The 12,656-nt window shown below is 42.8% G+C and overlaps 3 non-coding genes across 3 annotated transcripts; all 3 read left to right on the top strand.

Annotated features, from left to right (window-relative positions):
* Positions 1 to 4,712: 4,712 nt before the first annotated feature.
* Positions 4,713 to 4,786, top strand: trnan-guu (transfer RNA asparagine (anticodon GUU)). Its single transcript has one exon. It is a non-coding gene; the product is annotated as a tRNA-Asn (tRNA).
* A 7,251-nt stretch (positions 4,787 to 12,037) lies between these two features.
* On the top strand, positions 12,038 to 12,109 carry trnaa-ugc (transfer RNA alanine (anticodon UGC)). Its single transcript has one exon. It is a non-coding gene; the product is annotated as a tRNA-Ala (tRNA).
* Positions 12,110 to 12,198: 89 nt separating this feature from the next.
* On the top strand, positions 12,199 to 12,271 carry trnar-ccu (transfer RNA arginine (anticodon CCU)). Its single transcript has one exon. It is a non-coding gene; the product is annotated as a tRNA-Arg (tRNA).
* The last annotated feature ends 385 nt before the right edge of the window (positions 12,272 to 12,656 follow it).

Raw genomic sequence — 12,656 nt, 5'->3', positions numbered from 1 at the left:
CTCCAATCACTCAAAAAGTCAACATGTCGCTTGGATCTGGAATATTCCCAAGAGCCTTAAAACTGCGGTCATTAAGCCTCTCTTAAAGAAGAGCAGTCTTGATGCCACAGTGCTAAATAATTACCGGCCCATCTCAAACCTACTACTACTACTCAGTTGTCCATTATTTTATTTTTTTTATCTTTTATTATCAAAAACATCTTACAAGTATTTACATATATTTACATAATTGTACAGACAAACATCACACACAAGTGCAAGGGAATGGGATACACAAGGGCAGGGGGAGAAGAGACAAAAAATTACAGAAAATCAAACACACAATCATTCTTCAAACTTTCTTCAGTGATGGGGGGTGATGCCGTGGATAGGGGGGTGATGCCGGGGTCAGAAGATGATGTCCAGGTTTCCAGAGGGTATAAGGTGGATCAGGGTGTTGTGGGGGACGAGGTGGGTGATGAACTGGTGCTCTGCTGCCATGTGGAGGTCTCGGAGGTGTGCGGCCAAGAGTCCTTTGAAGATGGGCCAAGGTTCTGCTGTTTTATTGTCACGGAGATGGATGTTCCTGTTGAGATATAATGTATACTGGGCTATGGAGAGGGTTACAGTTGTCCATTCAGGCGTGCAAATTATTTACAATGACAGAAAATGCGCTGCTGTTACAAATTGGAATAAGAGATGGAAAAGTATCCCTGCACACACAGATTAACTGCACTCTTTTCACTTTTTGATTCTCAGTTTGTTGGCAAGGAATGACTGACGTAGACCCATTTTGGATGAAAACCGTGTTTTGCGTTTGTGGAAATGAGCATCACGCAAGGATGTATGGGCTCTGTGGCGCAATGGATAGCGCATTGGACTTCTAGGCATTAGTTGCAAGGGCTTTCAAAGGTTGTGGGTTGAGTCCCACCAGAGTCGCTAATGGTGAGAGCTCAGAGGGCAAGAAGAAAGAGGAAAAACATGTCCGAAATGCCCTCTCAGCCTGTGGTTACCCCACTTGGGCTCGCAACAGAGTGAAGAGAACCATGAAGCAGGACAAAAGGGAAACTGAACAGAGAAGGAAGGGTGTTTCTATCCCTTATGTCTCTGGCCTGTCGGAAAAACTGCAGAGAATTTTTAGACAACACGAAGTCCCTGTTTATTTTAAACCAGGAAACACTTTAAGACAAAAACTGGTTCATCCTAAGGACAAGTTGCCGACTCAAAAACAGAGCAATGTAGTTTATTCGATCCAATGCAGTAAAGAAAGCTGTAAAGAACGGTACATAAGTGAGACAAAACAGCCTCTACACAAGAGGCTTTATCAGCACAGAAGAAATACAAGTTCAGGACCACAGAGCGCCGTGCATCTCCATCTTGAAGCCTCTAATCACTCGTTTGAAGACGGTGAGGTGAAGGTTTTAAGCAGGGAGAAAAGATGGTTTGAAAGAGGAGTCAAGGAAGCTATTTTTGTTAAAAAAGAAAAACCTTCTTTAAACAGAAATGGAGGGCTAAGATTTAATCTTCCTGTTATTTATAATGGGATACTGAACCCCTGGAAAGGTAGAGGACCAGGACCAGGACATTTAGATGCTAATCAGGTACTCAGGGTGGTTGAGCCAGGGTCTCACAAAGACAAAGAGGATTCTAATAGCCCATTAAAATTCTGAATAGGCTAGCTCGGTAGATACAGGGGGGGAGTTTCTGTTGAAACAAACAACTCTTTCTTACTTCAGGAAGGCTCCTCCCAATGGGCGGGTCTTACCACAGAACAGTATTAATATCAGAGTTCTCGATCTAAATTCTTTTATTGACAATGACTCTTGGATGAGAGTCGAAACGTCTATTTTTTCAAACTGAGTCCAGATGACTACAACTGAAGCTTTTTCTACAATGGTGAGAGAACATTTTTGTTTTTTACAATGGAACGTCTGCGCGCTTTACTATCTGATAAAAGGCACTGCTGAACAAGGTTTATTGCCAAGTGTGCTTGAAAAAGTAAGCAAATACATCGGCATTATGTCAAATAACATTATCTTGCAATTTTTCCTCAATATCCAGATTAACTGCAGTATATTGAGTGCGCAATAAATTGGCGAGAGTCGATTGATTGAAAGACTTCCAGTTTTTTTTATAGCTACATTGGTACAGGGGATTTAGCTCAACGGTAGAAAGATTGATGCCCTCGCTCTCCATTAAACAACATTGATTGGACAGGGGCTGAACTTTCAAATGTTGCTGGCTCGCTTTAAAAAAAAAAAGATGTTGCGGCTTGTCGAGTCGCAAATATTTTATTGACTGGGCTGGATGTCTCTGTGGCGCAATTGGCCAGCGCGCTCGGCTGTTAACCGGGAGGTTGGTGGTTCGAGCCCACCCAGGGGCGACAAGCTATTTTGGAAGAGCTATCGCAGGCAAAATCCATGAGGTAACATTGTTTGCTGAATATCTACCTGAAACAGGTTGGAGTAACATTTTAGAGGCGCTGTGGCTTAGTTGGTCAAAGTGCCTGTCTAGTAAATCCCAGCAGTGCCTTCATGATAGCCTTTCAAGCAAATCAGTTGTTTACATGTACAGAAAAACATATCACCTGAAAGAGCTATTTTGCAATTATAGATTGAACAGTATCCCTGAATAAACAGAGTAAATGCACTCTTTGTTGTTTGTCCTTGTTTCTCAGTTTGATGGAAAGGAATGATTGATGTAGACCGTTTTCGGATGACTGTTTTGCTTTTGTGAAAAAGGGGAATCAGACAAAAGTTGCAAAGGCATTCAAAGGCTGTGAGTTCGAGACCCACCAGAGTCACTGTTGTAACCCCTGTTATCTACATTGGTAAATAGGAAAGCCTGCTTGTGTTATTAACTGATGAAAGGAACTGCTAAACTTGGTTCAATTACCACAGAATCCCAGTGTGCTATATGCTGGCCACTGCTTGGTAGGAGTTTCCCGTACGTGAGTGACTGTTCCTTCCTTCCTTCACGCCCCGCTCAACCTCGTCTTCTTCTAAAGAGCTTGGCGCTGTCCTCAGAAGCTTTGGTCTTACTCCGCACCTGAGTGGCCCCACCAAGGGCAAAGGGCACACTCTGGACCTGCTAATGACAAAGCGGGTTAACATTTCAAATTACAGTGTGGTAAATGTTACTTTGTCTGATGGTTTCTGTATTTCTCCAGGTGCAATGAGTTTGCAGTCTTCTTTGCAAGACTCAGTTCAGAACATTAAAAATACCATTATTTGCAGATAACAAGCACGCAGCCAGCTAGACAACTGGAGTTAACCCATTTTGCATTTTTGGCTGACAAAACTGTCCAAGAGATCACCACAAGTCTGAGTTCCACTACATGCTGCCTTTATGCATTGCCTACTAGATTTTTAAAGTCTACGGTGAGCAGTCTGTTGGCTCCAATCACTCAAAAAGTCAACATGTCGCTTGGATCTGGAATATTCCCAAGAGCCTTAAAACTGCGGTCATTAAGCCTCTCTTAAAGAAGAGCAGTCTTGATGCCACAGTGCTAAATAATTACCGGCCCATCTCAAACCTACTACTACTACTCAGTTGTCCATTATTTTATTTTTTTTATCTTTTATTATCAAAAACATCTTACAAATATTTACATATATTTACATAATTGTACAGACAAACATCACACACAAGTGCAAGGGAATGGGATACACAAGGGCAGGGGGAGAAGAGACAAAAAATTACAGAAAATCAAACACACAATCATTCTTCAAACTTTCTTCAGTGATGGGGGGTGATGCCGTGGATGGGGGGGTGATGCCGGGGTCAGAAGATGATGTCCAGGTTTCCAGAGGGTATAAGGTGGATCAGGGTGTTGTGGGGGATGAGGTGGGTGATGAACCGGTGCTCTGCTGCCATGTGGAGGTGTCGGAGGTGTGCGGCCAAGAGTCCTTTGAAGATGGGCCAAGGTTCTGCTGTTTTATTGTCACGGAGATGGATGTTCCTGTTGAGATATAATGTATACCGGGCTATGGAGAGGGTTACAGTTGTCCATTCAGGCGTGCAAATTATTTACAATGACAGAAAATGCGCTGCTGTTACAAATTGGAATAAGAGATGGAAAAGTATCCCTGCACACACAGATTAACTGCACTCTTTTCACTTTTTGATTCTCAGTTTGTTGGCAAGGAATGACTGACGTAGACCCATTTTGGATGAAAACCGTGTTTTGCGTTTGTGGAAATGAGCATCACGCAAGGATGTATGGGCTCTGTGGCGCAATGGATAGCGCATTGGACTTCTAGGCATTAGTTGCAAGGGCTTTCAAAGGTTGTGGGTTGAGTCCCACTAGAGTCGCTAATGGTGAGAGAACATTTTTGTTTTTTACAATGGAACGTCTGCGCGCTTTACTATCTGATAAAAGGAACTGCTGAACGAGGTTTATTGCCAAGTGTGCTTGAAAAAGTAAGCAAATACATCGGCATTATGTCAAATAACATTATCTTGCAATTTTTCCTCAATATCCAGATTAACTGCAGTATATTGAGTGCGCAATAAATTGGCGAGAGTCGATTGATTGAAAGACTTCCAGTTTTTTTTATAGCTACATTGGTACAGGGGATTTAGCTCAAAGGTAGAAAGATTGATGCCCTCGCTCTCCATTAAACACAGTTGATTGGACAGGGGCTGAACTTTCGAATGTTGCTGGCTCGCTTTAAAAAAAAAAAGATGTTGCGGCTTGTCGAATCGCAAATATTTTTTCGACCGGGCTGGATGTCTCTGTGGCGCAATTGGCCAGCGCGCTCGGCTGTTAACCGGGAGGTTGGTGGTTCGAGCCCACCCAGGGACGACAAGCTATTTTGGAAGAGCTATCGCAGGCAAAATCCACGAGGTAACATTGTTTGCTGAATATCTACCTGAAACAGGTTGGAGTAACATTTTAGAGGCGCTGTGGCTTAGTTGGTCAAAGTGCCTGTCTAGTAAATCCCAGCAGTGCTTTCATGATAGCCTTTCAAGCAAATCAGTTGTTTACATGTACAGAAAAACATATCACCCGAAAGAGCTATTTTGCAATTATAGATTGAACAGTATCCCTGAATAAACAGAGTAAATGCACTCTTTTCACTCCTTGTTTCTCAGTTTGATGGTAAGGAATGATTGATGTAGACTGTTTTCGGATGACTGTTTTCTTTTGTGAAAAAGGGGAATCAGACAAAAGTTGCAAAGGCATTCAAAGGCTGTGAGTTCGAGACCCACCAGAGTCACTGTTGTAACCCCTGTTATCTACATTGGTAAATAGGAAAGCCTGCTTGTGTTATTAACTGATGAAAGGAACTGCTAAACTTGGTTCAATTACCACAGAATCCCAGTGTGCTATAGGCTGGCCACTGCTTGGTAGGAGTTTCCCGTACGTGAGTGACTGTTCCTTCCTTCCTTCACGCCCCGCTCAACCTCGTCTTCTTCTAAAGAGCTTGGCGCTGTCCTCAGAAGCTTTGGTCTTACTCCGCACCTGAGTGGCCCCACCAAGGGCAAAGGGCACACTCTGGACCTGCTAATGACAAAGCGGGTTAACATTTCAAATTACAGTGTGGTAAATGTTACTTTGTCTGATGGTTTCTGTATTTCTCCAGGTGCAATGAGTTTGCAGTCTTCTTTGCAAGACTCAGTTCAGAACATTAAAAATACCATTATTTGCAGATAACAAGCACGCAGCCAGCTAGACAACTGGAGTTAACCCATTTTGCATTTTTGGCTGACAAAACTGTCCAAGAGATCGCCACAAGTCTGAGTTCCACTACATGCTGCCTTTATGCATTGTCTACCAGATTTTTAAAGTCTACGGTGAGCAGTCTGTTGGCTCCAATCACTCAAAAAGTCAACATGTCGCTTGGATCTGGAATATTCCCAAGAGCCTTAAAACTGCGGTCATTAAGCCTCTCTTAAAGAAGAGCAGTCTTGATGCCACAGTGCTAAATAATTACCGGCCCATCTCAAACCTACTACTACTACTCAGTTGTCCATTATTTTATTTTTTTTATCTTTTATTATCAAAAACATCTTACAAGTATTTACATATATTTACATAATTGTACAGACAAACATCACACACAAGTGCAAGGGAATGGGATACACAAGGGCAGGGGGAGAAGAGACAAAAAATTACAGAAAATAAAACACACAATCATTCTTCAAACTTTCTTCAGTGATGGGGGGTGATGCCGTGGATGGGGGGGTGATGCCGGGGTCAGAAGATGATGTCCAGGTTTCCAGAGGGTATAAGGTGGATCAGGGTGTTGTGGGGGACGAGGTGGGTGATGAACCGGTGCTCTGCTGCCATGTGGAGGTCTCGGAGGTGTGCGGCCAAGAGTCCTTTGAAGATGGGCCAAGGTTCTGCTGTTTTATTGTCACGGAGATGGATGTTCCTGTTGAGATATAATGTATACTGGGCTATGGAGAGGGTTACAGTTGACCATTCAGGCGTGCAAATTATTTACAATGACAGAAAATGCGCTGCTGTTACAAATTGGAATAAGAGATGGAAAAGTATCCCTGCACACACAGATTAACTGCACTCTTTTCACTTTTTGATTCTCAGTTTGTTGGCAAGGAATGACTGACGTAGACCCATTTTGGATGAAAACCGTGTTTTGCGTTTGTGGAAATGAGCATCACGCAAGGATGTATGGGCTCTGTGGCGCAATGGATAGCGCATTGGACTTCTAGGCATTAGTTGCAAGGGCTTTCAAAGGTTGTGGGTTGAGTCCCACCAGAGTCGCTAATGGTGAGAGCTCAGAGGGCAAGAAGAAAGAGTAAAAACATGTCCGAAAGGCCCTCTCAGCCTGTGGTTACCCCACTTGGGCTCTCAACAGAGTGAAGAGAACCATGAAGCAGGACAAAAGGGAAACTGAACAGAGAAGGAAGGGTGTTTCTATCCCTTATGTCTCTGGCCTGTCGGAAAAACTGCAGAGAATTTTTAGACAACACGAAGTCCCTGTTTATTTTAAACCAGGAAACACTTTAAGACAAAAACTGGTTCATCCTAAGGACAAGTTGCCGACTCAAAAACAGAGCAATGTAGTTTATTCGATCCAATGCAGTGAAGAAAGCTGTAAAGAACGGTGCATAAGTGAGACAAAACAGCCTCTACACAAGAGGCTTTATCAGCACAGAAGAAATACAAGTTCAGGACCACAGAGCGCCGTGCATCTCCATCTTGAAGCCTCTAATCACTCGTTTGAAGACGGTGAGGTGAAGGTTTTAAGCAGGGAGAAAAGATGGTTTGAAAGAGGAGTCAAGGAAGCTATTTTTGTTAAAAAAGAAAAACCTTCTTTAAACAGAAATGGAGGGCTAAGATTTAATCTTCCTGTTATTTATAATGGGATACTGAACCCCTGGAAAGGTAGAGGACCAGGACCAGGACATTTAGATGCTAATCAGGTACTCAGGGTGGTTGAGCCAGGGTCTCACAAAGACAAAGAGGATTCTAATAGCCCATTAAAATTCTGAATAGGCTAGCTCGGTAGATACAGGGGGGGAGTTTCTGTTGAAACAAACAACTCTTTCTTACTTCAGGAAGGCTCCTCCCAATGGGCGGGTCTTACCACAGAACAGTATTAATATCGGAGTTCTCGATTTAAATTCTTTTATTGACAATGACTCTTGGATGAGAGTCGAAACGTCTATTTTTTCAAACTGAGTCCAGATGACTACAACTGAAGCTTTTTCTACAATGGTGAGAGAACATTTTTGTTTTTTACAATGGAACGTCTGCGCGCTTTACTATCTGATAAAAGGCACTGCTGAACAAGGTTTATTGCCAAGTGTGCTTGAAAAAGTAAGCAAATACATCGGCATTATGTCAAATAACATTATCTTGCAATTTTTCCTCAATATCCAGATTAACTGCAGTATATTGAGTGCGCAATAAATTGGCGAGAGTCGATTGATTGAAAGACTTCCAGTTTTTTTTATAGCTACATTGGTACAGGGGATTTAGCTCAACGGTAGAAAGATTGATGCCCTCGCTCTCCATTAAACAACATTGATTGGACAGGGGCTGAACTTTCAAATGTTGCTGGCTCGCTTTCAAAAAAAAAAGATGTTGCGGCTTGTCGAGTCGCAAATATTTTATTGACTGGGCTGGATGTCTCTGTGGTGCAATTGGCCAGCGCGCTTGGCTGTTAACAGGGAGGTTGGTGGTTCGAGCCCACCCAGGGGCGACAAGCTATTTTGGAAGAGCTATCGCAGGCAAAATCCATGAGGTAACATTGTTTGCTGAATATCTACCTGAAACAGGTTGGAGTAACATTTTAGAGGCGCTGTGGCTTAGTTGGTCAAAGTGCCTGTCTAGTAAATCCCAGCAGTGCCTTCATGATAGCCTTTCAAGCAAATCAGTTGTTTACATGTACAGAAAAACATGTCACCTGAAAGAGCTATTTTGCAATTATAGATTGAACAGTATCCCTGAATAAACAGAGTAAATGCACTCTTTGTTGTTTGTCCTTGTTTCTCAGTTTGATGGTAAGGAATGATTGATGTAGACTGTTTTCGGATGACTGTTTTCTTTTGTGAAAAAGGGGAATCAGACAAAAGTTGCAAAGGCATTCAAAGGCTGTGAGTTCGAGACCCACCAGAGTCACTGTTGTAACCCCTGTTATCTACATTGGTAAATAGGAAAGCCTGCTTGTGTTATTAACTGATGAAAGGAACTGCTAAACTTGGTTCAATTACCACAGAATCTCAGTGTGCTATATGCTGGCCACTGCTTGGTAGGAGTTTCCCGTACGTGAGTGACTGTTCCTTCCTTCCTTCACGCCCCGCTCAACCTCGTCTTCTTCTAAAGAGCTTGGCGCTGTCCTCAGAAGCTTTGGTCTTACTCCGCACCTGAGTGGCCCCACCAAGGGCAAAGGGCACACTCTGGACCTGCTAATGACAAAGCGGGTTAACATTTCAAATTACAGTGTGGTAAATGTTACTTTGTCTGATGGTTTCTGTATTTCTCCAGGTGCAATGAGTTTGCAGTCTTCTTTGCAAGACTCAGTTCAGAACATTAAAAATACCATTATTTGCAGATAACAAGCACGCAGCCAGCTAGACAACTGGAGTTAACCCATTTTGCATTTTTGGCTGACAAAACTGTCCAAGAGATCGCCACAAGTCTGAGTTCCACTACATGCTGCCTTTATGCATTGCCTACTAGATTTTTAAAGTCTACGGTGAGCAGTCTGTTGGCTCCAATCACTCAAAAAGTCAACATGTCGCTTGGATCTGGAATATTCCCAAGAGCCTTAAAACTGCGGTCATTAAGCCTCTCTTAAAGAAGAGCAGTCTTGATGCCACAGTGCTAAATAATTACCGGCCCATCTCAAACCTACTACTACTACTCAGTTGTCCATTATTTTATTTTTTTTATCTTTTATTATCAAAAACATCTTACAAATATTTACATATATTTACATAATTGTACAGACAAACATCACACACAAGTGCAAGGGAATGGGATACACAAGGGCAGGGGGAGAAGAGACAAAAAATTACAGAAAATCAAACACACAATCATTCTTCAAACGTTCTTCAGTGATGGGGGGTGATGCCGTGGATGGGGGGGTGATGCCGGGGTCAGAAGATGATGTCCAGGTTTCCAGAGGGTATAAGGTGGATCAGGGTGTTGTGGGGGATGAGGTGGGTGATGAACCGGTGCTCTGCTGCCATGTGGAGGTGTCGGAGGTGTGCGGCCAAGAGTCCTTTGAAGATGGGCCAAGGTTCTGCTGTTTTATTGTCACGGAGATGGATGTTCCTGTTGAGATATAATGTATACCGGGCTATGGAGAGGGTTACAGTTGTCCATTCAGGCGTGCAAATTATTTACAATGACAGAAAATGCGCTGCTGTTACAAATTGGAATAAGAGATGGAAAAGTATCCCTGCACACACGGATTAACTGCACTCTTTTCACTTTTTGATTCTCAGTTTGTTGGCAAGGAATGACTGACGTAGACCCATTTTGGATGAAAACCGTGTTTTGCGTTTGTGGAAATGAGCATCACGCAAGGATGTATGGGCTCTGTGGCGCAATGGATAACGCATTGGACTTGTAGGCATTAGTTGCAAGGGCTTTCAAAGGTTGTGGGTTGAAGTCCCACCAGAGTCGCTAATGGTGAGAGAACATTTTTGTTTTTTACAATGGAACGTCTGCGCGCTTTACTATCTCATAAAAGGCACTGCTGAACAAGGTTTATTGCCAAGTGTGCTTGAAAAAGTAAGCAAATACATCTGCATCATGTCAAATAACATTATCTTGCAATTTTTCCTCAATATCCAGATTAACTGCAGTATATTGAGTGCGCAATAAATTGGCGAGAGTCGATTGATTGAAAGACTTCCAGTTTTTTTTATAGCTACATTGGTACAGGGGATTTAGCTCAAAGGTAGAAAGATTGATGCCCTCGCTCTCCATTAAACACAGTTGATTGGACAGGGGCTGAACTTTCGAATGTTGCTGGCTCGCTTTAAAAAAAAAAAGATGTTGCGGCTTGTCGAGTCGCAAATATTTTATCGACTGGGCTGGATGTCTCTGTGGCCAGCGCGCTCGGCTGTTAACCGGGAGGTTGGTGGTTCGAGCTCACCCAGGGATGACAAGCTATTTTGGAAGAGCTAACGCAGGCAAAATCCACGAGGTAACATTGTTTGCTGAATATCTACCTGAAACAGGTTGGAGTAACATTTTAGAGGCGCTGTGGCTTAGTTGGTCAAAGTGCCTGTCTAGTAAATCCCAGCAGTGCCTTCATGATAGCCTTTCAAGCAAATCAGTTGTTTACATGTACAGAAAAACATATCACCTGAAAGAGCTATTTTGCAATTATAGATTGAACAGTATCCCTGAATAAACAGAGTAAATGCACTCTTTTCACTCCTTGTTTCTCAGTTTGATGGTAAGGAATGATTGATGTAGACCGTTTTCGGATGACTGTTTTGCTTTTGTGAAAAAGGGGAATCAGACAAAAGTTGCAAAGGCATTCAAAGGCTGTGAGTTCGAGACCCACCAGAGTCACTGTTGTAACCCCTGTTATCTACATTGGTAAATAGGAAAGCCTGCTTGTGTTATTAACTGATGAAAGGAACTGCTAAACTTGGTTCAATTACCACAGAATTCCAGTGTGCTATAGGCTGGCCACTGCTTGGTAGGAGTTTCCCGTACGTGAGTGACTGTTCCTTCCTTCCTTCACGCCCCGCTCAACCTTGTCTTCTTCTAAAGAGCTTGGCGCTGTCCTCAGAAGCTTTGGTCTTACTCAGCACCTGAATGGCCCCACCAAGGGCAAAGGGCACACTCTGGACCTGCTAATGACAAAGCGGGTTAACATTTCAAATTACAGTGTGGTAAATGTTACTTTGTCTGATGGTTTCTGTATTTCTCCAGGTGCAATGAGTTTGCAGTCTTCTTTGCAAGACTCAGTTCAGAACATTAAAAATACCATTATTTGCAGATAACAAGCACGCAGCCAGCTAGACAACTGGAGTTAACCCATTTTGCATTTGTGGCTGACAAAACTGTCCAAGAGATCACCACAAGTCTGAGTTCCACTACATGCTGCCTTTATGCATTGCCTACTAGATTTTTAAAGTCGATGGTGAGCAGTCTGTTGGCTCCAATCACTCAAAAAGTCAACATGTTGCTTGGATCTGGAATATTCCCAAGAGCCTTAAAACTGCGGTCATTAAGCCTCTCTTAAAGAAGAGCAGTCTTGATGCCACAGTGCTAAATAATTACCGGCCCATCTCAAACCTACTACTACTACTCAGTTGTCCAATTTTTTTTATTTTTATCTTTCGAGTCCCATCATTGTAAGCATTCAGCTGAGTGGCGCAGCGGAAGCGTGCTGGGCCCATAACCCAGAGGTAAATGGACTGAAGCCATGCTCTGCTAGGACATTTTTACTTGCATTGAAGGGGATTTTAATCAGAATGTATCAAGCCAGTCAGTAATGTGTTGGATGATGGAAGCCGATCTTCAGCGCAAGCTCCCCTTTCCACATTACCTTTGAATCTAGTAGCACATTGCTTTTGACCATCCTATACAGACTGCTATGGCATTTTTAATCAAGGGGATGTAGCTCAGTGGAAGAGTGCATGCTTTGCATATATGAGGTCCTGGGTTCAATCCCCAGCATCTCCAGGCAATCCTATTTTCTTTGCAATTGCCAGATTGCAGTGCGATATTTTTTAGAGAACTTCGCTTAAATATGTTACATCTTCAAAAGTGCAGCCCCAGTGGCATAATGGATAAGGCACTGGCCTCCTAAGCCAGGGATTGTGGGTTCAAGTCCCATCTGGGGTGTATGAAAAGCATTGTCAGCTACAGTGACATTCATAAGTTGTTTTTGGGCTTTGAGCAGTATAAATGATATCTCCTACTCTTTGGCTAATGGATATTCAAAAATCAAAATTGCATCCACAAGCTTAAAAAACTCAATAAATCCATTGCGAACTGTCACCTTGTCATATTATAATGCAGTGATAGTATGGTATTGAGTAGGTTTATTCTCATCTGATGGCGAGATAGATGCTCAAACGCAAGCTTCAGAGTAAACTCCCAGTCCTACATTACCTTTGAACCTCGCAGCACTTATAAAATTCAAACAATATTATTTCATCCATCCATCCACACTACTTGCAGGAAGGTGAGACAAAGTGGCCCACCCAGTTGGCCTGGGTTCAACTCC

The sequence above is a fragment of the Eucyclogobius newberryi genome, unplaced genomic scaffold, assembly GCF_026437365.1.
Source record: "Eucyclogobius newberryi isolate DKJ021-1_F unplaced genomic scaffold, fEucNew1.0.hap1 SCAF_142, whole genome shotgun sequence".
Taxonomy (NCBI): Eukaryota; Metazoa; Chordata; class Actinopteri; order Gobiiformes; family Gobiidae; genus Eucyclogobius; species Eucyclogobius newberryi.
The sequence above is the reverse complement of the archived record's forward strand: the minus strand, read 5'-3'. Positions and strand labels throughout refer to the sequence as shown.